This window comes from Rana temporaria, chromosome 9, assembly GCF_905171775.1.
Source record: "Rana temporaria chromosome 9, aRanTem1.1, whole genome shotgun sequence".
NCBI lineage: Eukaryota > Metazoa > Chordata > Amphibia > Anura > Ranidae > Rana > Rana temporaria.
The window spans coordinates 165,257,043-165,284,492 of record NC_053497.1 but is presented as its reverse complement, the minus strand read 5'-3'; the positions used below and the strand labels follow the sequence as shown (position 1 = coordinate 165,284,492).

Below are 27,450 nucleotides of genomic sequence, written 5' to 3'. Positions count from 1 at the left end.
TTAGTGTGGATGTAAAGGGGTTAATGGTGTAGTTACCCTTTACCAATGACTCTCACTCACTGGTGCTTAAATTCTTTCCCCAGAGCAGGAATATCCCTGCACAGGTTGGGATTTTAGAGTGAAACCATTATATTTTTCTACCCCGTGATTTTAGGATTTTCAATGATTTTGTTTGGTGGAACCGTTATTCTTAGAGGAAATATTTATTCCGGCCTTCAATATTTCATGGTCTGTGCTGTACATAAATATTATTATGAACCTGCAGCCCAAAAAACTCGACTTTTCTGTTTTTGACCTTAGCACAATGGCTCCTGCTAGCACAAGAACCTTATGAACAAATAGAAAAAAAGCTATTACACAATTTCTACAAGCGTTGAGCAGAAGACTTATTTTCCATTCAACCCCTGCAAGTTATGGAGATTGACATTTAAGCAACATTCTAATAAAATGTATGTTATAGATATATTTTTAATATAGAATATCAATAGATACTCTCTAGCAATTAAAATATGTATGTTTTATTTAAAAATACAGCAATATTTATTGTTATAAGCCAACAAATTATCCAGAATCTTACTGAGTAATCTTATTGAGTCATATGCAAATTTGTTTCTCTGATTGGCCCAGCAGGAAAGGTGGCGGGAACTAATAGCCAAGCTCTTGAAAGCAAAGTGCTACCTGCATATCTCCTAAACTCACAAGTCAGCGGCAAACAGAGTCAGATTTAAAGACAAGGCAAACTTTGTGAAGTATTTTTCATTTTTAATTCATTTCATGTTACCATTGCTTTATGTCTTCTTCGGCATTTTTTGTAAATATTTTATTGCATTGTTTTTAATGTTTTTCTGTTCTTTTATTCAAATGAAATGAAAAAAAAATTAAGCTGAATCTTAGAATGATTTAATCAATAAAAAAATATCATCTTGCCTCTTTGAAGAAAGGTACCATTTGTAAACTCTGTGGCATTCCTCTCTGGGTGTGGCTGCAAGCACTACAAATCTTCTTTTAGGTGAGAACGACAAATTCAGGTGCTGCGAAAACCGTTTGTTTCTATTAAATCAGGTGGTGGTGGCTTTAGTGTGGATGTAAAGGGGTTAATGGTGTAGTTACCCTTTACCAATGACTCTCACTCACTGGTGCTTAAATTCTATCCCCAGAGCAGGAATATCCCTGCACAGGTTGGGATTTTAGAGTGAAACCATTATATTTTTCTACCCCGTGATTTTAGGATTTTCAATGATTTTGTTTGGTGGAACCGTTATTCTTAGAGGAAATATTTATTCCGGCCTTCAATATTTCATGGTCTGTGCTGTACATAAATATTATTATGAACCTGCAGCCCAAAAAACTCTACTTTTCTGTTTTTGACCTTCTCACAATGGCTCCTGCTAGCACAAGAACCTTATGAACAAATAGAAAAAAAGCTATTACACAATTTCTACAAGCGTTGAGCAGAAGACTTATTTTCCATTCAACCCCTGCAAGTTATGGAGATTGACATTTAAGCAACATTCTAATAAAATGTATGTTATAGATATATTTTTAATATAGAATATCAATAGATACTCTCTAGCAATTAAAATATGTATGTTTTATTTAAAAATACAGCAATATTTATTGTTATAAGCCAACAAATTATCCAGAATCTTACTGAGTAATCTTATTGAGTCATATGCAAATTTGTTTCTCTGATTGGCCCAGCAGGAAAGGGGGCGGGAACTAATAGCCAAGCTCTTGAAAGCAAAGTGCTACCTGCATATCTCCTAAACTCACAAGTCAGCGGCAAACAGAGTCAGATTTAAAGACAAGGCAAACTTTGTGAAGTATTTTTCATTTTTAATTCATTTCATGTTACCATTGCTTTATGTCTTCTTCGGCATTTTTTGTAAATATTTTATTGCATTGTTTTTAATGTTTTTCTGTTCTTTTATTCAAATGAAATTAAAAAAAATTAAGCTGAATCTTAGAATGATTTAATCAATAAAAAAATATCATCTTGCCTCTTTGAAGAAAGGTACCATTTGTAAACTCTGTGGCATTCCTCTCTGGGTGTGGCTGCAAGCACTACAAATCTTCTTTTAGGTGAGAACGACAAATTCAGGTGCTGCGAAAACCGTTTGTTTCTATTAAATCAGGTGGTGGTGGCTTTAGTGTGGATGTAAAGGGGTTAATGGTGTAGTTACCCTTTACCAATGACTCTCACTCACTGGTGCTTAAATTCTTTCCCCAGAGCAGGAATATCCCTGCACAGGTTGGGATTTTAGAGTGAAACCATTATATTTTTCTACCCCGTGATTTTAGGATTTTCAATGATTTTGTTTGGTGGAACCGTTATTCTTAGAGGAAATATTTATTCCGGCCTTCAATATTTCATGGTCTGTGCTGTACATAAATATTATTATGAACCTGCAGCCCAAAAAACTCGACTTTTCTGTTTTTGACCTTAGCACAATGGCTCCTGCTAGCACAAGAACCTTATGAACAAATAGAAAAAAAGCTATTACACAATTTCTACAAGCGTTGAGCAGAAGACTTATTTTCCATTCAACCCCTGCAAGTTATGGAGATTGACATTTAAGCAACATTCTAATAAAACGTATGTTATAGATATATTTTTAATATAGAATATCAATAGATACTCTCTAGCAATTCAAATATGTATGTTTCATTTAAAAATACAGCAATATTTATTGTTATAAGCCAACAAATTATCCAGAATCTTACTGAGTAATCTTATTGAGTCATATGCAAATTTGTTTCTCTGATTGGCCCAGCAGGAAAGGGGGCGGGAACTAATAGCCAAGCTCTTGAAAGCAAAGTGCTACCTGCATATCTCCTAAACTCACAAGTCAGCGGCAAACAGAGTCAGATTTAAAGACAAGGCAAACTTTGTGAAGTATTTTTCATTTTTAATTCCTTTCATGTTACCATTGCTTTATGTCTTCTTCGGCATTTTTTGTAAATATTTTATTGCATTGTTTTTAATGTTTTTCTGTTCTTTTATTCAAATGAAATGAAAAAAAATTAAGCTGAATCTTAGAATGATTTAATCAATAAAACAATATCATCTTGCCTCTTTGAAGAAAGGTACCATTTGTAAACTCTGTGGCATTCCTCTCTGGGTGTGGCTGCAAGCACTACAAATCTTCTTTTAGGTGAGAACGACAAATTCAGGTGCTGCGAAAACCGTTTGTTTCTATTAAATCAGGTGGTGGTGGCTTTAGTGTGTATGTAAAGGGGTTAATGGTGTAGTTACCCTTTACCAATGACTCTCACTCACTGGTGCTTAAATTCTATCCCCAGAGCAGGAATATCCCTGCACAGGTTGGGATTTTAGAGTGAAACCATTATATTTTTCTACCCCGTGATTTTAGGATTTTCAATGATTTTGTTTGGTGGAACAGTTATTCTTAGAGGAAATATTTATTCCGGCCTTCAATATTTCATGGTCTGTGCTGTACATAAATATTATTATGAACCTGCAGCCCAAAAAACTCTACTTTTCTGTTTTTGACCTTAGCACAATGGCTCCTGCTAGCACAAGAACCTTATGAACAAATAGAAAAAAAGCTATTACACAATTTCTACAAGCGTTGAGCAGAAGACTTATTTTCCATTCAACCCCTGCAAGTTATGGAGATTGACATTTAAGCAACATTCTAATAAAATGTATGTTATAGATATATTTTTAATATAGAATATCAATAGATACTCTCTAGCAATTCAAATATGTATGTTTCATTTAAAAATACAGCAATATTTATTGTTATAAGCCAACAAATTATCCAGAATCTTACTGAGTAATCTTATTGAGTCATATGCAAATTTGTTTCTCTGATTGGCCCAGCAGGAAAGGGGGCGGGAACTAATAGCCAAGCTCTTGAAAGCAAAGTGCTACCTGCATATCTCCTAAACTCACAAGTCAGCGGCAAACAGAGTCAGATTTAAAGACAAGGCAAACTTTGTGAAGTATTTTTCATTTTTAATTCATTTCATGTTACCATTGCTTTATGTCTTCTTCGGCATTTTTTGTAAATATTTTATTGCATTGTTTTTAATGTTTTTCTGTTCTTTTATTCAAATGAAATTAAAAAAAATTAAGCTGAATCTTAGAATGATTTAATCAATAAAAAAATATCATCTTGCCTCTTTGAAGAAAGGTACCATTTGTAAACTCTGTGGCATTCCTCTCTGGGTGTGGCTGCAAGCACTACAAATCTTCTTTTAGGTGAGAACGACAAATTCAGGTGCTGCGAAAACCGTTTGTTTCTATTAAATCAGGTGGTGGTGGCTTTAGTGTGGATGTAAAGGGGTTAATGGTGTAGTTACCCTTTACCAATGACTCTCACTCACTGGTGCTTAAATTCTTTCCCCAGAGCAGGAATATCCCTGCACAGGTTGGGATTTTAGAGTGAAACCATTATATTTTTCTACCCCGTGATTTTAGGATTTTCAATGATTTTGTTTGGTGGAACCGTTATTCTTAGAGGAAATATTTATTCCGGCCTTCAATATTTCATGGTCTGTGCTGTACATAAATATTATTATGAACCTGCAGCCCAAAAAACTCGACTTTTCTGTTTTTGACCTTAGCACAATGGCTCCTGCTAGCACAAGAACCTTATGAACAAATAGAAAAAAAGCTATTACACAATTTCTACAAGCGTTGAGCAGAAGACTTATTTTCCATTCAACCCCTGCAAGTTATGGAGATTGACATTTAAGCAACATTCTAATAAAACGTATGTTATAGATATATTTTTAATATAGAATATCAATAGATACTCTCTAGCAATTAAAATATGTATGTTTCATTTAAAAATACAGCAATATTTATTGTTATAAGCCAACAAATTATCCAGAATCTTACTGAGTAATCTTATTGAGTCATATGCAAATTTGTTTCTCTGATTGGCCCAGCAGGAAAGGGGGCGGGAACTAATAGCCAAGCTCTTGAAAGCAAAGTGCTACCTGCATATCTCCTAAACTCACAAGCCAGCGGCAAACAGAGTCAGATTTAAAGACAAGGCAAACTTTGTGAAGTATTTTTCATTTTTAATTCATTTCATGTTACCATTGCTTTATGTCTTCTTCGGCATTTTTTGTAAATATTTTATTGCATTGTTTTTAATGTTTTTCTGTTCTTTTATTCAAATGAAATTAAAAAAAAATTAAGCTGAATCTTAGAATGATTTAATCAATAAAACAATATCATCTTGCCTCTTTGAAGAAAGGTACCATTTGTAAACTCTGTGGCATTCCTCTCTGGGTGTGGCTGCAAGCACTACAAATCTTCTTTTAGGTGAGAACGACAAATTCAGGTGCTGCGAAAACCGTTTGTTTCTATTAAATCAGGTGGTGGTGGCTTTAGTGTGTATGTAAAGGGGTTAATGGTGTAGTTACCCTTTACCAATGACTCTCACTCACTGGTGCTTAAATTCTATCCCCAGAGCAGGAATATCCCTGCACAGGTTGGGATTTTAGAGTGAAACCATTATATTTTTCTACCCCGTGATTTTAGGATTTTCAATGATTTTGTTTGGTGGAACCGTTATTCTTAGAGGAAATATTTATTCCGGCCTTCAATATTTCATGGTCTGTGCTGTACATAAATATTATTATGAACCTGCAGCCCAAAAAACTCTACTTTTCTGTTTTTGACCTTAGCACAATGGCTCCTGCTAGCACAAGAACCTTATGAACAAATAGAAAAAAAGCTATTACACAATTTCTACAAGCGTTGAGCAGAAGACTTATTTTCCATTCAACCCCTGCAAGTTATGGAGATTGACATTTAAGCAACATTCTAATAAAACGTATGTTATAGATATATTTTTAATATAGAATATCAATAGATACTCTCTAGCAATTAAAATATGTATGTTTCATTTAAAAATACAGCAATATTTATTGTTATAAGCCAACAAATTATCCAGAATCTTACTGAGTAATCTTATTGAGTCATATGCAAATTTGTTTCTCTGATTGGCCCAGCAGGAAAGGGGGCGGGAACTAATAGCCAAGCTCTTGAAAGCAAAGTGCTACCTGCATATCTCCTAAACTCACAAGTCAGCGGCAAACAGAGTCAGATTTAAAGACAAGGCAAACTTTGTGAAGTATTTTTCATTTTTAATTCATTTCATGTTACCATTGCTTTATGTCTTCTTCGGCATTTTTTGTAAATATTTTATTGCATTGTTTTTAATGTTTTTCTGTTCTTTTATTCAAATGAAATTAAAAAAAAATTAAGCTGAATCTTAGAATGATTTAATCAATAAAAAAATATCATCTTGCCTCTTTGAAGAAAGGTACCATTTGTAAACTCTGTGGCATTCCTCTCTGGGTGTGGCTGCAAGCACTACAAATCTTCTTTTAGGTGAGAACGACAAATTCAGGTGCTGCGAAAACCGTTTGTTTCTATTAAATCAGGTGGTGGTGGCTTTAGTGTGGATGTAAAGGGGTTAATGGTGTAGTTACCCTTTACCAATGACTCTCACTCACTGGTGCTTAAATTCTTTCCCCAGAGCAGGAATATCCCTGCACAGGTTGGGATTTTAGAGTGAAACCATTATATTTTTCTACCCCGTGATTTTAGGATTTTCAATGATTTTGTTTGGTGGAACCGTTATTCTTAGAGGAAATATTTATTCCGGCCTTCAATATTTCATGGTCTGTGCTGTACATAAATATTATTATGAACCTGCAGCCCAAAAAACTCTACTTTTCTGTTTTTGACCTTAGCACAATGGCTCCTGCTAGCACAAGAACCTTATGAACAAATAGAAAAAAAGCTATTACACAATTTCTACAAGCGTTGAGCAGAAGACTTATTTTCCATTCAACCCCTGCAAGTTATGGAGATTGACATTTAAGCAACATTCTAATAAAATGTATGTTATAGATATATTTTTAATATAGAATATCAATAGATACTCTCTAGCAATTAAAAGATGTATGTTTCATTTAAAAATACAGCAATATTTATTGTTATAAGCCAACAAATTATCCAGAATCTTACTGAGTAATCTTATTGAGTCATATGCAAATTTGTTTCTCTGATTGGCCCAGCAGGAAAGGGGGCGGGAACTAATAGCCAAGCTCTTGAAAGCAAAGTGCTACCTGCATATCTCCTAAACTCACAAGTCAGCGGCAAACAGAGTCAGATTTAAAGACAAGGCAAACTTTGTGAAGTATTTTTCATTTTTAATTCATTTCATGTTACCATTGCTTTATGTCTTCTTCGGCATTTTTTGTAAATATTTTATTGCATTGTTTTTAATGTTTTTCTGTTCTTTTATTCAAATGAAATTAAAAAAAATTAAGCTGAATCTTAGAATGATTTAATCAATAAAAAAATATCATCTTGCCTCTTTGAAGAAAGGTACCATTTGTAAACTCTGTGGCATTCCTCTCTGGGTGTGGCTGCAAGCACTACAAATCTTCTTTTAGGTGAGAACGACAAATTCAGGTGCTGCGAAAACCGTTTGTTTCTATTAAATCAGGTGGTGGTGGCTTTAGTGTGGATGTAAAGGGGTTAATGGTGTAGTTACCCTTTACCAATGACTCTCACTCACTGGTGCTTAAATTCTTTCCCCAGAGCAGGAATATCCCTGCACAGGTTGGGATTTTAGAGTGAAACCATTATATTTTTCTACCCCGTGATTTTAGGATTTTCAATGATTTTGTTTGGTGGAACCGTTATTCTTAGAGGAAATATTTATTCCGGCCTTCAATATTTCATGGTCTGTGCTGTACATAAATATTATTATGAACCTGCAGCCCAAAAAACTCGACTTTTCTGTTTTTGACCTTAGCACAATGGCTCCTGCTAGCACAAGAACCTTATGAACAAATAGAAAAAAAGCTATTACACAATTTCTACAAGCGTTGAGCAGAAGACTTATTTTCCATTCAACCCCTGCAAGTTATGGAGATTGACATTTAAGCAACATTCTAATAAAACGTATGTTATAGATATATTTTTAATATAGAATATCAATAGATACTCTCTAGCAATTAAAATATGTATGTTTCATTTAAAAATACAGCAATATTTATTGTTATAAGCCAACAAATTATCCAGAATCTTACTGAGTAATCTTATTGAGTCATATGCAAATTTGTTTCTCTGATTGGCCCAGCAGGAAAGGGGGCGGGAACTAATAGCCAAGCTCTTGAAAGCAAAGTGCTACCTGCATATCTCCTAAACTCACAAGTCAGCGGCAAACAGAGTCAGATTTAAAGACAAGGCAAACTTTGTGAAGTATTTTTCATTTTTAATTCATTTCATGTTACCATTGCTTTATGTCTTCTTCGGCATTTTTTGTAAATATTTTATTGCATTGTTTTTAATGTTTTTCTGTTCTTTTATTCAAATGAAATTAAAAAAAAATTAAGCTGAATCTTAGAACGATTTAATCAATAAAAAAATATCATCTTGCTCTTTGAAGAAAGGTACCATTTGTAAACTCTGTGGCATTCCTCTCTGGGTGTGGCTGCAAGCACTACAAATCTTCTTTTAGGTGAGAACGACAAATTCAGGTGCTGCGAAAACCGTTTGTTTCTATTAAATCAGGTGGTGGTGGCTTTAGTGTGGATGTAAAGGGGTTAATGGTATAGTTACCCTTTACCAATGACTCTCACTCACTGGTGCTTAAATTCTTTCCCCAGAGCAGGAATATCCCTGCACAGGTTGGGATTTTAGAGTGAAACCATTATATTTTTCTACCCCGTGATTTTAGGATTTTCAATGATTTTGTTTGGTGGAACCGTTATTCTTAGAGGAAATATTTATTCCGGCCTTCAATATTTCATGGTCTGTGCTGTACATAAATATTATTATGAACCTGCAGCCCAAAAAACTCTACTTTTCTGTTTTTGACCTTAGCACAATGGCTCCTGCTAGCACAAGAACCTTATGAACAAATAGAAAAAAAGCTATTACACAATTTATACAAGCGTTGAGCAGAAGACTTATTTTCCATTCAACCCCTGCAAGTTATGGAGATTGACATTTAAGCAACATTCTAATAAAATGTATGTTATAGATATATTTTTAATATAGAATATCAATAGATACTCTCTAGCAATTAAAATATGTATGTTTCATTTAAAAATACAGCAATATTTATTGTTATAAGCCAACAAATTATCCAGAATCTTACTGAGTAATCTTATTGAGTCATATGCAAATTTGTTTCTCTGATTGGCCCAGCAGGAAAGGGGGCGGGAACTAATAGCCAAGCTCTTGAAAGCAAAGTGCTACCTGCATATCTCCTAAACTCACAAGCCAGCGGCAAACAGAGTCAGATTTAAAGACAAGGCAAACTTTGTGAAGTATTTTTCATTTTTAATTCATTTCATGTTACCATTGCTTTATGTCTTCTTCGGCATTTTTTGTAAATATTTTATTGCATTGTTTTTAATGTTTTTCTGTTCTTTTATTCAAATGAAATGAAAAAAAAATTAAGCTGAATCTTAGAATGATTTAATCAATAAAAAAATATCATCTTGCCTCTTTGAAGAAAGGTACCATTTGTAAACTCTGTGGCATTCCTCTCTGGGTGTGGCTGCAAGCACTACAAATCTTCTTTTAGGTGAGAACGACAAATTCAGGTGCTGCGAAAACCGTTTGTTTCTATTAAATCAGGTGGTGGTGGCTTTAGTGTGGATGTAAAGGGGTTAATGGTGTAGTTACCCTTTACCAATGACTCTCACTCACTGGTGCTTAAATTCTTTCCCCAGAGCAGGAATATCCCTGCACAGGTTGGGATTTTAGAGTGAAACCATTATATTTTTCTACCCCGTGATTTTAGGATTTTCAATGATTTTGTTTGGTGGAACCGTTATTCTTAGAGGAAATATTTATTCCGGCCTTCAATATTTCATGGTCTGTGCTGTACATAAATATTATTATGAACCTGCAGCCCAAAAAACTCTACTTTTCTGTTTTTGACCTTAGCACAATGGCTCCTGCTAGCACAAGAACCTTATGAACAAATAGAAAAAAAGCTATTACACAATTTCTACAAGCGTTGAGCAGAAGGTACCGGAGGTGACGTTGGCGAACGCCCTGTTTTTATATGCCTGTTTTTTATCACAACATTGTGAGTACACAGTGTATTATCTTGTTTCAATAAACCCCTTTTTTTAAACGATACTGCACTATTGGCACTTTTATCTCCCTGGGTGCGAGTCACTGTCACTGGTTGGACGTGACTACCTTTCCAATTACAGCCCTTTTGGATGATACCGTATGTGGATTTGACCAGAAAAGTGGACCTGTGTTTTTACACTGTTACCTTACAGCAGGGGTGCCCAACCAGTGGCCCGCGGAGCCCTCTAATGTGGCCCACGACCTCCTTCTCTGGGATGCAATAAAATAGAATAGAATACTGTTATTAAAGGTAAGTTTATTACTAAAATCACAGTGTATATTTGGGCATATCTATTCTGCAGTGGTTACTGGGTTACCTGCACTGACTTCTATTACCTGCGAGTTTGGTGTGCTGAGAGTAGAGTGGGGTCTATAGAGCCGAGTGGGTTGCCATCCACCCACTCCGCTCATTGTAGCCCGTGACCAGTTACCAAGTCGCTTAAGTGGCCCTTGCTCTTCAAAAGGTTGGGCACAGCTTCCTTACAGCAGTAAGGTAAGGGGACATCCTCACTTACTCTGAAGAAAACACCGGAAATCAACCTTTTTTTCCGGACCGGGGGCTAGGGACCGTTGAAAAGCCTGTGGAGATTGTGCCCCTGGAGTGGCAGTCCAGGGGTGCCATACATTGCACGAGTGTTTGAGGGGCACTCATCGTGTGGCACCTTCAGGTCACTGATCTCCACAACACACTTTTCACACCTGCCGCTTGGGCCGGGCCTTTTGGCTAGGACCAGTGGAATTTTTGTTTCCTGGCCGGAGGGCCGGCCAATGTATTTCACATTGGTCACTTTCCTCACTCTCCCATCTTCCTTTTCCCCACTTTCTTTTATTATTTTACCCCTGTGTTTGTTTTTGTTTGTCACTCTTTTTGTTTGGTGCTTGGCACTTTATGTGTGGCGAGTAGGGTGCTGGTCCTCGGGCCGGTCTCTGAAAGTCTTGGGAGTTGGTGGACTCGGCCTTCTGGTTAGGTTCACCGGCTCTCATGGGGTCTTCCTTCGGGGGAGCCTCACCGAGGAGGGTTCTGTTTCGGCAGTCCCTCCGAGGATGTTGGGTCCTTGTGGCTTCGGCTGCTTGGACCAAGATGGGTCCATATGGCTTCGGCTGTATGGACCACAGTAACTCTAGTCCCTGTCAGGAGCCTAACGCCCCGGGGGACCAGAGACGGGTCCTCTTCGGAGGACCACTGACGTATGCACCCGTCGCAGTTTTTTGTGATGTCACTCTTTATGTGTGTGCACATTTTTCCCTGCACCGGGTGGAGTTTTTGGGTTGTGTTTTGCACGCCACAGGCTTTTCAACAGAAAAAAAAATCAACCTTTTTTTCACATAACTTTGGCATTTACACCAGCACTTTTATTTTTGACTTTCTCCTGCTGTTATGTTTAAATCTATCTGCTGCATGGACATTTAATCTAGTGTCATTACAGTTACCGCTGTGTGTTTTATTTTGCACGTTGCACACACGATTGTCTATCAGTACATTGCTGGGACCTGTAGTTCTATTACAGGCTGTAATAGAGGAGCAAGGCATGCTGGGACCTGTAGTTTTATCACAGGCTGCAATAGAGGAGCAAGGCATGCTGGTGATTTGGATTTGCCATGATTCACTGCTATAATCTGTTAAAATAAGCAGAAACAAACAGAGACACACACACACACACACATACACAGCTTCTTGTGGTCTGGAGCTGAAGTGCACAGCAGGAAGATGAGAGAAGAGAAGAACAGACAGATGCACACACAGAGAATGTAGTAAAATAATGAAAGAGGAGAGAGAGGCGGGCCTTCTCCTCTTAGATTTATTGACTTCATGATGTCACAAAATACACACCCATCAATCCCTCCCCATCACCCTTGTGAGTCTTTTATTGGCCAGTTCATAGAAGGGTGGTTTCTCCTCACAAGTCCATTTCATGTTCTTCCAAAAGTCATACAGGCTCCTTCTGGGGTCTGTAAAAGTCAGGATGTGGGGGATGGGAAGGCTTTTCCTGTTACAACTGAGGAATCCAGGAGGGAGGGGGGACACAGAGTGAGTGAGTGGATGGAGTTGCTTTTTGATTTCAACAGCTCTCTCTGTATGTCCATCCAAGTTAAAATATACTTTAAGAACATATCTGACAAAATCTGAAGAATCATTTCAAGGAAAATATACACTCCATTTCAGTGGTTCTAATCATAACACAAAAATATTCATTTTAGTTTCACGTCTATCACAGCCCCCCCTTGAAATGAATATTTCATCAGTTCATTCTCTTTGTTATTTCTTAACAGACAAGGACGGTAATGGAGGACACGGTCCATATAACAAAACATTATCATAACCAATATAAACAGAATTGCTATACCTATTTGAGTACAAATGTGTTATCACCGAAAATATTGTCCGCAGGTGACATTCTAAATGCCCCCCTTGTTCACCTAATATCCTGTATAAGGCCATAATTTTATACAAAGTCATTTGTGAAGTGGCCTCTAGGTGTTCAGTAATATACTGGAATGCATTCTTGTTTATAGTTAACAAACCTCTATTGACCATAGCAACCAGAATGTATCCATCCAATCTACATTCCCATTACTAAGTTAAATTTCATAAAAGCATCCGTTCCCACCAAATTACTATATTTCCCTTCATTAGCATTTTAATTTTATATTGGGCTCTGTCCTAAATATTTTATTTCCTAAAGAAACTTTATTTATTTATTACTTTATTTTTCACTATTTTATCTGACCTTTTTTAAGCTATGCAGATTAACACCATTATCATTCTCTTTAAAATGACACCCTCAAAGTAAGGTATTCTTCAAACCAAATGGTGCAAAAAACCCACAGTTTAGTAACATATGAGAGAAAGAAAGAATGAGAGAGAAAGAAAGAAAGAAAGAGCAAAAGAAAGAGAGAGAGAGAAAAAGAAAGAAAGGAAAAGAAAGAGAAAAATAATACTTTATTAATAAGGGCTTTCTTTCAGATCTTCTAATGATTGTGTACAAATTACCTTTTATTATTAAAGAAAGATTTACCCTCATAATACGCTTCCATAGTTTACTTAACATAAACTCTGATATTTATTTATTTTTCCCTTCAAACTAGGCAAAGTTGAGGATGTTTACACTGGGAGTCGGATTTCAAGCTAGCACTCACTCCTGTAAACCACCACAGCCTGTAACCTGATCTGCTGTTAATGACCTCTAAGGGAAAACATCTGTCCCCCCCCCATGCTTGGAGCAGATTGTACAAGTTTTAGACCATATACAATCCAATCGAATTGCATCGTTTTTCTCATTTTTAACTCTTTTTCAAAAATTTTAAAACATATTTGGTTTGTACATCTGCCAAAAATCATGTACACCACATTATAACATGACATTCCTTAACTTCCAATAGCGACAAAAGATCGCTTAGAGGACAAATCTCATGAAATCCACTGACCAGTCCCTGCGCATGAACCGACCATTGTTTTCTTTCGATAATGTCACTCATAATTACTCACAATCTATATTTTATCAGAAATGTCATTTTATAATAACTTTTAACACTTGTTTATTTTTTAATTTTATTTTTACAATTTTTATAATATTTTTTTATAAAGTTTTTAGATTGAACATAACTTTCATATTTTAATATTTTTCCTGGGGAACCTTATAATAAACCAAACCCAAGTTTAGAATCTGTTGTAAACATTGCTCAAACCTCTACTTATTAATTCTTACAACCAGATCTGTAGGATTTCAGTTAAACATAAAATACCATGTTGTTTACCATTTACTGAATTGTATACAATTCTTCACACAATCTCAATCAACAATTTTCCCATTAAACCTTTGTTCTAATCCCATGTTTATGCTTTGACATGTCATAATACATTTTCAGTTGTTGGGGTAAACATATTCATAAACATTTACAGGCAGAATTAAACTTATTAAAGAACTTCTTTACACTCTGACATTATTTAACTAATTACCCCATGTAACCGGGACCCCCCTTTGAGATATTCCAACCCACAAACCCCAGTGGTCACAATCCCATGTATTTGAAAAAAGATATATAATTTCATTCAGATTTGGGCGGCACAATCCATAATATCACTCATCTCCAGAGAATATTTTCGAAGGAACCTCTTAATCATCACCCAGGGGGTATTGGTAATTATCGGTACCTACATCAGAAATGTGAGAAAAAACTCGTACACGAATATTAGTTACCTATTTTCAAAAGCGGTCACATAATCATAGCTCATAACAATCTAATCTAGAGACTGTCTCAAACAAGATTTCAGAAAGGGATAATGTATTGAATGCTCCCCCCTTGGGGCCACTTACCCACTTAACCCTGAGGATGGCATGGCACAGCATGTGGAATAAAACCATTTAAATGTACTATGCAAAATGTTCTACTGTTCCAATGTGATACCCAGAATCTCCTCATCCCTCATTTGTGACTTGTGAACACAGCTTCTGTAGTCATGAACGCCAGGATTTACACACTCTCTCTACCGCTTTTGGGCACCCCATGAGGTCAAGGAATTGAGGTCGGGGCACACAGGACAGCATATGAGCGGATTCTACCTTCAGGTAGGTCTGCCACTCCCATCTACATCATTCTCCTCCCTTACGTGTCTGTCCAGCGAAGTGGCATTGTAGTTACCCCCCCCTGGACAGACTAAGGAGGGCATGAAGAAGAAGGCCCGTGGGCCGGAGGGCACAGAATCCAGTATGGGCAGCGGGCAGCGGGCAGGAGGCGACACCATATGCGTTCAGAACGAGGCAAAGCCTTCAGCAGGGAAGAGCATCCGGGCAGGCCCATGCTTCCTCCAGCGGGGCATACAGTTGGGCAAAACGTGAGGGGAAAGAAGGGGCACGGCCTCAAGCAGTCGGGCGGGGCCCATGCTTCCAGCAGGCATCGTGGGCAGAACATGAGGGAAACAAAAAGACAATAATAGGCCCTGGGTATCACATTATAAATTTCAAGACTGGCAAAAAGCCCTCTATGTATCAAGTCAAAATACAGTGCATGGCATCGTCAGTGTAAGTGTAAGTGGGCAACCCAGATGGGACAGGTCCCCACAGAACACGCATTCAATCTATCCGATTAAAAGGATAAAAAAAAAAACGGGACAAAATAATTCACCTAAATTAATTCTCTGTAGAAGATTTTAACTGTAAAATAAAGACTTAACAATTGCTTATTATGTGCATCAAATGTCTGTTCCATATTTTTTAAACCTCAGGAGAAATATCCCATTATTTCTAGTTAAATCGAATTATCTGATAAATCAGCGTACAATGTAACAGGCATATTCAGACCAATTTTAATTGTACAGAAACAGTTGCAATATCCCAAGTCAACCTTTTGTTAAAAAAAAAAACTCTGTGTTACAAAAAACTGTCTCCTAGGTTGTCGTCCCTGGGGGGGGGAGAGGGGGGCTATCCTCCAACTTGCAAATGTGGCAGAGCTCAGATGCAGGGGTCTGGACCTCCCACATTCCTCACACACCCAGGTCTATCCCCCCACCAGGGAGGGGGCAGGAGTATATATTATATCAGGGAGGCATCCCAGAAATATAAAAGAAAGAGAAAAAATAATAATAAGAAGAATTCATTCACCACTTGCCAACAAGGAATTGGGAAAAGGGATCAATGAATTTCAATGGGAAGAAGAAAAAAAAGGGTTGAAGAAAGGAGAAAGAAATAAGAAAGAAAGAGTTCGATTCCAGCACAGAGTTGAGAACCCAAACGAAAAGTGCATGCAAAGAAAGACACCATAAGTTATATGTTACAGACACAATGTACCATTAGACGCAATCAAATCACTTCTAGCACAGTCAGTACAATCAGCATGCTACATAGAGGGAGGGGAAGATAGGGGGCTGTGTAGTAGGCAGCAAAGAAAGGGTTGGACGGGAGGATCTAAGAAGAAAATGGTGGAGAGGGGAGGAGCTATGAAAAAAGAGCGGCAAAGATTTGGAGAAGACGGGAGGATCTAAGAAGAAGATTGCGGAGGGGGGGGGGTGGTTATGAAAAAGGGAGAAGAAAGGGAGGAGCTAAGAAAAAGATGGCAGAGGGGGAGGAGCTTTTCAGAAAAGGCGGGAAAAATCTAAAGCCAAAGAAAAGCAAAATGGAAGACGAAGAAGAAGGGGAGTCAGAAGTTATAAAGAAAAACGTCAGACTTCTGTAGATGAAAAACAAAAGTCAGTGCCAACAGCAGTCAATACATACAACAAGAAAGCCAGGTATTCTATTCAGTCAAACACAGTTATCCAGCATAATAAAAACACATACATACTGAGAAAGACAAAAGGATCATCCCAGCAAAAAAAATTAACTAGGAAAGGCACAGAAATGAAAAAGTTTCCTGTTCAGACTGCAAAGAGTTAAGACTGCTAGGCAGAAAACCCTTAATTGGTATCCAGCTGTGATGAAAAGCAAAAGGTTTCAGGTCACAAATTAGCACAGTTAGCAGAACAAGAAGCCAGACACAGAATTTAGCAGCCTTTGTCCAGATAAAGGGTTAAGTAAGCTAGCTATTGCAAGCCAGCTGTAACAAAAGGCAGAAGTGTAAGGGAAAAAGCAATTTAAGACACACAAATGTACACAAATAGCCAGCTAGCAGAAGCCACACAAAAACGACCTCCTCCAGCTCAGCCCCCACCTTTCCTAGCACAGGGAAGTTGAGTAAACAAAAATCCCCGCGTTATTCAAAGCAAGGACAAAATGTGGAAAAGCTGACTCAATATCTCACCACAGACATACTCAAATAAACCCCAGAATCCCAGTTCCCCAATTAATCTAAACAAGGAGGTTTGGAATATTTTTACACAAGCATAAAATAAAACAAACCCATATCTTCGCAGCCAACTTCCTTAGAGCTGTCCCAGGCTCAACCCAGCCAGCATGCACTCCCCGTGCACACCCCTTTATCACATCGGCTTAATCCGAGACGATGCACGACCAGTACCTTAACTTAGTAGGCCGATTTCACACACAGTCAAACAACCCACAAGCTCACCCTTCTACACACAGGCAGCAAACACCAAAAAAAATTAATAGCAGTGAATCAACACAAACCGGGGTTCGCTTCTGGACCAGAATTATACCGTCTGTTTCAAAGGCTCGGAATTTGTAGACAAACTAGATGGGAACAGAGGCCGTCCAGCCTGTAACACGGTGTAAGGGAGCCAAAAAAAACTCGCACTTACCGTGTTTAGGGGTTCATGACGCCCCTTTCAATGGTAGACAGTCCCTCAATTCTCAGCCAGTTTCTTGTGCGTCCACAAAGTCTGTCCTTGAAGTCCAAAAGAAGCACGTTGAGCGTCAATTGATTTGGATTTGCCATGATTCACTGCTATAATCTGTTAAAATAAGCAGAAACAAACAGAGACACACACACACACACACATACACAGCTTCTTGTGGTCTGGAGCTGAAGTGCACAGCAGGAAGATGAGAGAAGAGAAGAACAGACAGATGCACACACAGAGAATGTAGTAAAATAATGAAAGAGGAGAGAGAGGCGGGCCTTCTCCTCTTAGATTTATTGACTTCATGATGTCACAAAATACACACCCATCAATCCCTCCCCATCACCCTTGTGAGTCTTTTATTGGCCAGTTCATAGAAGGGTGGTTTCTCCTCACAAGTCCATTTCATGTTCTTCCAAAAGTCATACAGGCTCCTTCTGGGGTCTGTAAAAGTCAGGATGTGGGGGATGGGAAGGCTTTTCCTGTTACAACTGAGGAATCCAGGAGGGAGGGGGGACACAGAGTGAGTGAGTGGATGGAGTTGCTTTTTGATTTCAACAGCTCTCTCTGTATGTCCATCCAAGTTAAAATATACTTTAAGAACATATCTGACAAAATCTGAAGAATCATTTCAAGGAAAATATACACTCCATTTCAGTGGTTCTAATCATAACACAAAAATATTCATTTTAGTTTCACGTCTATCACACTGGGACCTGTAGTTCTATCACAGGCTGCAATAGAGGAGCAAGGCATGCTGGGACCTGTAGTTCTATCACAGGCTGCAATAGAGGAGCAAGGCATGCTGTGACCTGTAGTTCTATCACGGGCTGCAATAGAGGAGCAAGGCATGCTGGGACCTGTAGTTCTATCACAGGCTGCAATAGAGGAGTAAGGCATGCTGGGACCTGTAGTTCTATCCCAGACTGCAATAGAGGAGCAAGGCATGCTGGGACCCGTAGTTCTATCACAGGCTGCAATAGAGGAGCAAGGCATGATGGGATTTGTAGTTATATCCCAGGCTGCAATAGAGGAGCAAGGCATGCTGGGACCTGTAGTTCTATCACAGGCTGCACTGTATGTACATTGTTTTAGTTCCCCTCTTCCCAATCCCAGCCACTCTCTTTCCCTCCTCCCTGTCTGTCTATAAAGCATGGAAACGTTTGCACAGACCTGAATTTAGAGCGTGTTCCTCCTCCCCTCCTCTTGTGTGTATACAGAGCTGAATGAGAAGGGGGAGGAGACAGATTCGTTCTGCTGTGTGTGAGTGTTTCGGCTTGCTCTTTTGAGTGCAAGCCACTGGCTGCGGTGTAAGCAGGCAGCGGACTGATATTCAGCTGTCAGGGAGCCGGAACTATAGAGGTAGCATCGGCAAATGCGGCTGCCTGTCAGCTTACTCCGCGGCCAATGGCTTGAACACACAGGAGTTACATAGGCAAATGAAAAATGGTCCCATTCGCAGCACTGACATTGTGGCATAGCAGAGATGCCAAAATGGAGATCCTACACATTATTTTTTTTTTTTTGAAAAGCCTATGGCGTGTGAACACACCCAAAAAACTCCACCCGGTGCAGAAAAAATGTGCACACACATAAACAGTGTTCACAAAAACGTGCAGACGGGTGCAACGTCAAGTGGTCCTCCTGTGAAGAGGGACCCAAACTCTGATCCCCCGGGGCGTTAGGCTCCAGACGGGGACTGAGGTACTGTGGTCCGAGCAACCGAAGGCGACACGGACCCAACTTCCTCGGAGGGACTGTCGAAACAGAACCCTCCCAGTACTAGGTGGGGCTCCCCCGAAGGGAGACCCCATGAGAGCAGGCGAACTAAGCCAGAAGGCCATGTCCACCCACTCCCAAGACGTTCAGGGCTGGCCCGAGGACCCGCACCCTACTAATCACACAGTGACAAAACGTGCACAACAAAAAAAGACAAAAAAGTGACAAACACAGGCTTAAATAAAATAAAGTGGGGGAAGGGATAGTGGAGAGGAGAGTGAAAGAAGTGGCCATTGTGGTGAAACAATGACCAGGCCCTCCGGCCAGGAATAAAAAATTCCTCCGGTCCTAGCCAAAAGGCCCGGCCCAGGAGGCAGGTGCTAAAAAAAGCGTGTATCTGGTGCAGTGACCGTGGTATCCTTCAATCAATGTGTCCCTCACACACAGTGATCTTCAGATACCCCTGGACTGCCACTCCAGGGGCACATGCACCATAGGCTTTTCGTTCCATATCCGACCCCCCGAACGGCCAGTGCAGCCCTCCACCCCTGCCAGCCAACCCAGCGGATTTGCACGGTCCTGCCCCGTCATATCCCAGGGCATTACCAGCTCCTCCTACCGGATCGCTGACAGAGATAGCACTTACACCAGCCAGCCAGAAGGCCAGACTAGAACTCGGCAAAAAGACCAAGACCAAGCACAGCACCCATCCTCACCAGGAGCACCCTTCCAGATGGCTCAGACTCAACCATGGGCCGGCCCCCAGTATTCTGTCGGGCAGCACAGCGTAGTCCCTGCTGAAACCATCCTTCCAGGTGCAATGACGTCATTGGATTGCATCCACCCTCCCCATGTAGGAGGTGCTTCAGCGCTCCGCTGACAACTGATGAGGACAGATACCACACCCAGTCCTAGCCAAAAGGCCGAGAAGCGGCAGGGAAGACAACCACGATCAGCACGGCCTAGAGTGTGCAATAGCCGTGCCTCGCCCTGGGAGAACCGCCTTCATGATCATGGTGTCTCCCCTGCCAGGTAAGTATGGAGATCCTACACATGCTGCCAGAAAATAAGCCCTGGGGTGTGCCAGATGTGCCTGAGCATTAGGATGTGCCCAGGCACACCCGGCACACCCCGTGTGCACGCCTATGGTGTGTGAGAATATCGGAGGGGAGGGGCGGTGCAGAGCGTACGGCGGCTATTGCCGAAGCTCTTGGCAGGGAATACTGAGGAGCAGCTGGGTGTCGGAAACAGTACCTGGTGCTGGGGAGAGCCCTGCTCTGATAGATTATCATGGAGGCCATGGAGAGGTGAGCAAAATCAACTGATCTACACTGTTCATGTGGGGGGGTGTGAGTAGTGCAGGAATCAGGTAGGTCAGTGTAGTGGTCAGTATAGAACTCAGGTAGGTCAGTGTAGTGGTCAGTATAGGAGTCAGGTAGGTCAGTGTAGGAATCAGGTAGTTTAGTGTAGTGGTATTTATAGGAATCAGGTAGGTCAGTGTAATGGTCAGTATAGGGATCAGGTAAATCAGCGTAGGAATCCAGTAGGTTAGTGTAGTAGGTAGTGTAGGAATCAGGTAGGTTAGTGTAGTGGTCAGTGTAGGAATCAGGTAGGTTAGTGTAGTGGTCAGTGTAGGAATCAGGTAGGTTAATGCAGTGGTCAAGTAGGTCAGTGTATGAACCAAGTTTGTCGGTACTACTGTACTAGTGGAAGGGACTCAGGGAGTGCTAAAAGTCTGGTGGGGGGTGCAAATTTCTTGTCTTATCCCGGGCGCTGACAATTTTTTATAATTTTTTTTGGGCTACAACCACTTCGACATGACATGTGCATTTAAGAATAGAGGCCCAGATTCTCAAAGAAGTTACGCCGGCGTATTTCGAGATGCGTGGCGTAAGTGTATATATACGCCGGCGTATCTATGCACCGTACCCACAGAACCAGATACGCCTGAAAATAGGCTTCTTCCGACCAGCGCAATCCTCAGACGCATGTCCCACCACATCATCATGCAAACATATTCGCCAGCACACCGAGGATCATTTAGAAAAACTTCCAAAAATACTTTAAAGCATAGAAATGATAAAAACAGCTTTACCACCACATCATCAGACCCACCCAGGAGCACCTGCGGAATAAGGCAATGGCGGATTTTGTCAGAATTGCAGGATTCCCACGCACCGTGGGGGCCATTGATTGCACACCTGTGCCACTACGGCCCCCCCGTGACACAGAGCACATATACCACAATCGGAAACACTGGCATTCCATCAACGTACAGGTGATAGCCGATGCCCAAGGCCTCATATGGCACGTCCGTGCCAAACATCCAGGGTCCTGCCACGACAGCTACATATACCGTCAAAGCACCATCCCAACAGAATTTGAACAGAACGTGTACTGGAACAGCTGGCTGGTTGGTGAGTGACATGGGAGTCAGGCGTGACTGTCCGACCCCATGATGCAGACATCACGAGGGGCACATGCATGACTAATATCCTCCTGTCTTTTCCCTTCCAGGTGACTCTGCCTATGCACTTGGACCCCATCTCATGACTCCATTCTGGGATCCCCAAACCACAGGAGAGCAAAACTACAATGCTGCACACATACGTACCCGTGGAGTGGTGAAACGCACATTTGGCATCCTGAAGTCCTGTTTCCGATGCCTGGATAAGTCCGGAGGGACCCTGTTGTATTCCCCAAACTTCGTGTGCCAGATCATCGGTACATGTTGCAATCTGCACAACTTTGCCGAGAGAAAGGGCCTGGAGATTGACATACATGATGACCTGACCCACGAACCAGACATTACCCCCCTGCCTGAGGGAACAGCAGTCAGAAGTTGTCTCGTAGAACTTTGCACATTAAACACACACATTCATCATGGCACAAAAAGAATGCACACATGCACACCACTGTGGTCCCTAGCACACACCCCACATCCACATCACATTGGATTAGCCCAAGTCCAACATGCAGGACTTGGGAGCAGCAACTCCAAGGCAAGGCTCCAATTATGTTGCTGACCATTCATACCACATTCACACGGGTCGTGGGGATAAATTCTCCCCAACGACTGAGGGTGACACCCCTTTGCTGGCAGGAGTGTCACCCCCCATTCACACACCAGTCACACTGTAATCTGCATGCCTCACTGTGTGCATTACAAAAATAAATAAATGAATAATTAATTGCCCTGGCTGCGGCCATGGCCACGGCTCTGCAACTGCCTGGTTGACAGCTCAGGTGGGGGGGGGGGGGGTTGCATCAGGTGGAGGAGCATCCACCGGCCTGTCCATGGCTGGTAGCCTTTGTGGCCTGCAGCTCACCCAAGCAGGTGATGACAGCTGCTGTGTTGCCAGCCACATCCTGCAGCCCATCGTTTATGTGGCCCGTGGAGGCCAGGCTGTCGGCCACTCGCCTCATGTCCTGGGCCATATCACCCTTATGGCGGGTCTGCGAGTCCTGGGCACTCATCAGATTCACTGGCAGGAAGTCCGGAAACCCCTGGTCTTCCTGGTTGCCTTCCTGGGGCCAGGAGAGGCTTCAGGCCTGTCATAGGGGGAGGGACTTGAGGGAGTGGGTGGGTTGGGGATGGATCCAGAGGGACTTGAGGATAGGAGGCTTGACGTCCGGGATGAACCAGCCGATTGGGATGTCTCCTCAACATATAGGGACACCTCCTCACCCATATGTTTGGCATCCTGCTCAACCACCTCTTCACTGGAGGTCTGGGCACCACTCCCCTCCACCAATGCCTCTTGGCTTCCCAGGAGGTCAGGGGCAGGATCATCAGGGGATGATGGCGTGGGACGGGCAGAGGCACCAGATGGCCCAGCTCCCTCCTGGACATCTGCGGATGACACAAAACATTCACATGTTGGTGGACCCACACACTTGTCACATATTCCCCCCCCTCACATGCTACACACCAGATAGGAGAAAAAACACACTTACCTGTCCTCAAGGGCGGCTCAACTGAGTCGTAGCCCTCAACTCCCTCCACTTGCACCCTAGTAAGGCAGCGGGCAACCACCTGCTCGTCAGGAGTTAGACGGATTCTAGAGGCTGGTACACCACCAGTGCCCCTGGCATGCCTTCCGTATAATGGCCATCTTCTCCTTCACCCTCCTGTGCATATCGTTCATCTTCTTTGTTATGTCCTGGGGCCTCCTCACCTCATTGCCCACGGCATTCACCTAGTTGGTGATCCTCATAAGGATCTCATCCCTTCTGCCCTTGCTCATCTCCTTGCTCCGTGCCCCATGGAGGCGATCGTCGTACTTCTCCATGGCCGCAAGGATGATGGCCTTCTCCTCTGAGGAGACGTTCTTTTTTTCTGTTCCCAGAACGCCGGGCAGACATGTCCAGAAGAAGATCCCAAAAGTACCTACACCAAACAAAACGGGTGTACTTTTGCACTTGACGGGCGCATGTCTGGGCGTATTTATGCCCTGGGCATAAACGGTGGGCCGGTGTAACTTAGGATTTATGCCGGGTGTAGTTGTGAGCATGCGCAGAGGGGCGCGGGACATACGATCACGTCACGGCGCATGCGCCTTTTTTTTGGACCTTCATTTGCATGGGGTCACGGTTCATTTAAATGGATCACACCCACTTGCTTCCTACTTTGAATTACGCCGTCTTACGTCGACGATTTTACGTTACGCCGGCGCAAAATTGCACACTTTTGATTAGAGAATACGGAGCTTGCCTCTCTAAGTTACGTTGGCGTAACGCATCTGAGATGTGCTACGCCAGCATAAAGATGCGCCGATCTACGAGAATCTGGGCCAGAGTGTCTATATGGTGACAATACTGCTATGCGACTTCACTGCAGAATGCATTGTGCTGTCCCTTTGATAAAGGAAGTGGAAAAAAAACAGATCTATTGCAGAATCAGCGAATTATAACACTGTGTTACAAGGTCAGTTCAGAAAAACAAAAAGTTATGTACATTATATTAATACCACAGAAAGGTTGCATCATGTATGTCACAGTTTCACTTTCCATTTCCAGAACCCAGAGTAATGCCGCTTACACACGGTCGTTATTTGTGATGAAAAAAACCTTAATTTTTTCTCGTGGAAAAAAAACGACGTTTTTCAAACTTCATTTTAAAAAACGACGTTGCCTACACACCATTGTTTTTTCAAAATGCTCTAGCAAAGCACGGTTACATTCAGCACGTACGGCGGCACTCTGTTCCATTCAAGCTCGCTTCATAACTTGCTTCTGAGCATGCGTGGGTTTAAAAACGTTGTTTTAAACGTCATTCTAGCTACACACAGTGATTTTTTATGACACAAAAAACGACGTTTTGAAAAACGACATAAAAAATTGAAGCATGCTCGAATTTTTTTTTGGTCGTTTTTCAGAAGACATAAAACAACGTTTTCCCCACACACGGTCATTTTAAATGACGTTTTTAAAAATGTCGTTTTTTTTATCACAAAAAACGACCGTGTGTACGCGGCATAAGTCAGTAAAAATGAACACACAGAGATGAACACATCTGCTGGGCCTGTGCCTCTGCTTTCACTTAGATGACTGTACATGGAATGAATTCACAACATTAGGTTCACCAGCATAATGTGCTTGCAGAGTAATGGGCTGACTTTTTTGATCAATCAGTCCAGATCAAAATTCAACTATTTTTCCTGGTGAGCTTTCTGTTTGTATCAAAAGCTCATGCTGAAAATTTGGTAAATTTGGTCAATTTAACGTTGGATTTTTTTTTCCCCCGATTATAATTCTTTTTTTATTTTAAAACAGATCAGTACAACACATGTATATATATATAAAAATAAATAATACATAACAGAACATTATTACAAAACAACAGTCACGGTCCATCTTATTATACATCCCCTTTTACCTTATTGTCAAAATCAAACTTCTTACGTATCTCTCCCCTTTCCAAACATCCCTGAGAGAGAAAGAAGAAGAAAGGGAGAAAAAAAAAAAAAACCCACCCTACTTCCCTCTCCTCCGACCCTTCTCCATATTCCTGTGGTTTCTCATTAAATCCCACATATACCCAATCCAAGTTCCCGGGCTCCTTCTATACCTTCTATACCAGTGATGGCGAACCTTGGCACCCCAGATGTTTTGGAACTACATTTCCCATGATGCTCATGCACTTTGCAGTGTAGTTGAGCATCATGGGAAATGTAGTTCCAAAACATCTGGGGTGCCAAGGTTTGCCATCACTGTTCTATACCATTCAGCCTTATTCTCCTTAGCCTTCACCCCTGTAGTCCATATAGGACTTCCAGGGAGTCCATGTTCTTAAATATTTTCCCCTTTTATATTGTGTTGTCAGAACTAACTCTTCTAATTTCTAGCGGAACTGATGGAAATAGGAAATGTATTCCGTTTGAAATTCTGAAATGCACTTCAGAGAGTTCACTTCCTGAACACTTTGCCAAATCCAGAGAGCTTTGAAAGACCACTCATGAAATTTGAGAAAATATGTAATGAACAAGGAACATTACTACATAGTCTTTCAATAAGCTATGAGTTATTAGTGCGATCAGGAGGTTGCCCTCTGAGGTGCGTTCAGGAATGGGAAAGGGAATTGGAGAAGTCCTTCAGTCCGGAACAGCGACAATGCATATACAGGCGAACACACAAAACATCAATATGTGTGAGAACACAAGAGACAAACTATAAGATCTTCATGAGATGGTATAAGACACCAGAAAGGCTAAGCAACATTTTTGCAGAGGTATCAGATAAATGCTGGAGGTGCCAGGGAAGCAAAGGAACGATGCTACCATGGGCGTCCGCTGAAATTTTTTCAGGGGGGGGGGGGGTGCTTCAGCAGCGGCGATATACAGTCGCATTTTACCCTTTCACCGACCGCTAGCGGGGGTTAAAAGCTACCCCCCACGTTAAAATTTTAAAACACCCCACTGTGCCCCCTGCATCTTTCAATATCTCTTTGTCTTACTGTGTACCCTCCACAACTGCACCTCTGGACCCCTTTACATTACACAGCACCCTGCACAACTGGGCCCATTTACATTACACAGTACCCTTCACCTCTGGACCCCTTTACATTACACAGCACCCTGCACCCCTTTACATTACACAACACCCTTCACCACTGGACCCCTTTACATTACACAGCACCCTGCACCCCTTTACATTACACAACACCCTTCACCACTGGACCCCTTTACATTACACCGCACCCTGGATCACTGGACCACTTTACATTGCACAGCATCCTGCACCACTGGACCCCTTTACATTACACAGCACCCTGCATCACTGGACCTATTTCTATTATTACATTGTTATACAAAATTAAATGGTTCAACTCACCATAATGCAGAAACAGTTGGAGCCCCGAGTGTGTCACTTGCCACCATCGCCTGCCACGCGTTGCAGATTGTCACTTGCCACGTCGCCTGCCACATGTTTATCACTTGCCACGTTGCCTGTCACATGTTGTGGATTGTCACTTGCCACGTCGCCTGCCACATGTTTATCACTTGCCACGTTGCCCGTCACATGTTGTGGATTGTCACTTGCCACGTCGCCTGTCACATGTTGTGGATTGTCACTTGCCACGTTGCCTGCTGTCACATGTTGTGGATTGTCACTTGCCACAGCGTCTGTCACACATTGTGGATTGTCACTTGCCACAGCGCCTGTCACACATTGTGGATTGTCACTTGCCACATCGCCTGTCACATGTTTATCACTTGCCAGGTTGCCTGTCACATGTTGTGGATTGTCACTTGCCACGTCGCCTGTCACATGTTGTGGATTGTCACTTGCCACGTCGCCTGTCACATGTTGTGGATTGTCACTTGCCATGTCGCCTGTCACATGTTGTGGATTGTCACTTGCCACGTCGCATGTCACATGTTGTGGATTGTCACTTGCCACGTCGCATGTCACATGTTGTGGATTGTAACTTGCCACGTTGCCTGCTGTCACATGTTGTGGATTGTCACTTGCCACGTTGCCTGCTGTCACATGTTGTGGATTGTCACTTGCCACAGCGCCCGTCACACATTGTGGATTGTCACTTGCCACAGCGCCTGTCACATGTTTATCACTTGCCACGTTGCCTGTCACATGTTGTGGATTGTCACTTGCCACGTCGCCTGTCACATGTTGTGGATTGTCACTTGCCACGTCGCCTGTCACATGTTGTGGATTGTCACTTGCCATGTCGCCTGTCACATGTTGTGGATTGTCACTTGCCACGTCGCATGTCACATGTTGTGGATTGTCACTTGCCACGTCGCATGTCACATGTTGTGGATTGTCACTTGCCACGTTGCCTGCTGTCACATGTTGTGGATTGTCACTTGCCACGTTG

The 27,450-nt window shown here is 41.6% G+C and overlaps 1 non-coding gene across 1 annotated transcript; it reads right to left on the bottom strand.

The window, feature by feature from the left end:
- Positions 1-19,990: 19,990 nt before the first annotated feature.
- LOC120914654 lies at positions 19,991-20,149 on the bottom strand. Its single transcript, XR_005743699.1, has one exon. It is a non-coding gene; the product is annotated as a U1 spliceosomal RNA (small nuclear RNA).
- Between the last annotated feature and the right edge of the window lie 7,301 nt (positions 20,150-27,450).